The sequence below is a fragment of the Watersipora subatra genome, chromosome 1 (genome assembly GCF_963576615.1).
Source record: "Watersipora subatra chromosome 1, tzWatSuba1.1, whole genome shotgun sequence".
Taxonomy (NCBI): Eukaryota; Metazoa; Bryozoa; class Gymnolaemata; order Cheilostomatida; family Watersiporidae; genus Watersipora; species Watersipora subatra.
The window spans coordinates 65,757,211-65,757,712 of record NC_088708.1 but is presented as its reverse complement, the minus strand read 5'-3'; positions in this window follow the sequence as shown (position 1 = coordinate 65,757,712).

The following is a 502-nucleotide window of genomic DNA, read 5'->3' as shown; positions in this document are numbered from 1 at the left end:
TACAGGACATGGAAGGTGTATAGGAAAAAGCAGTGATAAAAATATAAAGCTAGTCATAGACTTTATGGAGTTTGACATGAATTACATGAGCCTATTTATATTTTGGTCTTTATAAAGGTCAGCCTATCTTTACATCTTAACTCTATATCATCCACCCTATCTACTTTGACTCATTTTAGGCTTTCTTCTCTTCAAACCACTTTCCCTCTTTATAATCACTAAACAACTTTCTAGATTGTTAAATCATTGACCCAAAGATGTTTGCTCACGTTTTTCTGCAATATCTTGCTTAATTATAAAACAAGCATTTTATTGCCTTTTTCCTTATTATCTGCTATCTCCACTCGCACTCATTTTCTCTGAAATTGTAAAACTATAAAAGGAACTATGAAGCACTGTTTAATATTCTTTGAACATCTAATAGTGAAACTGTGAAGGAAAACTGAGGACATACAAACTGAGTTACAGATATGTCTTGAACATTTTCAAATGTACATTTTAT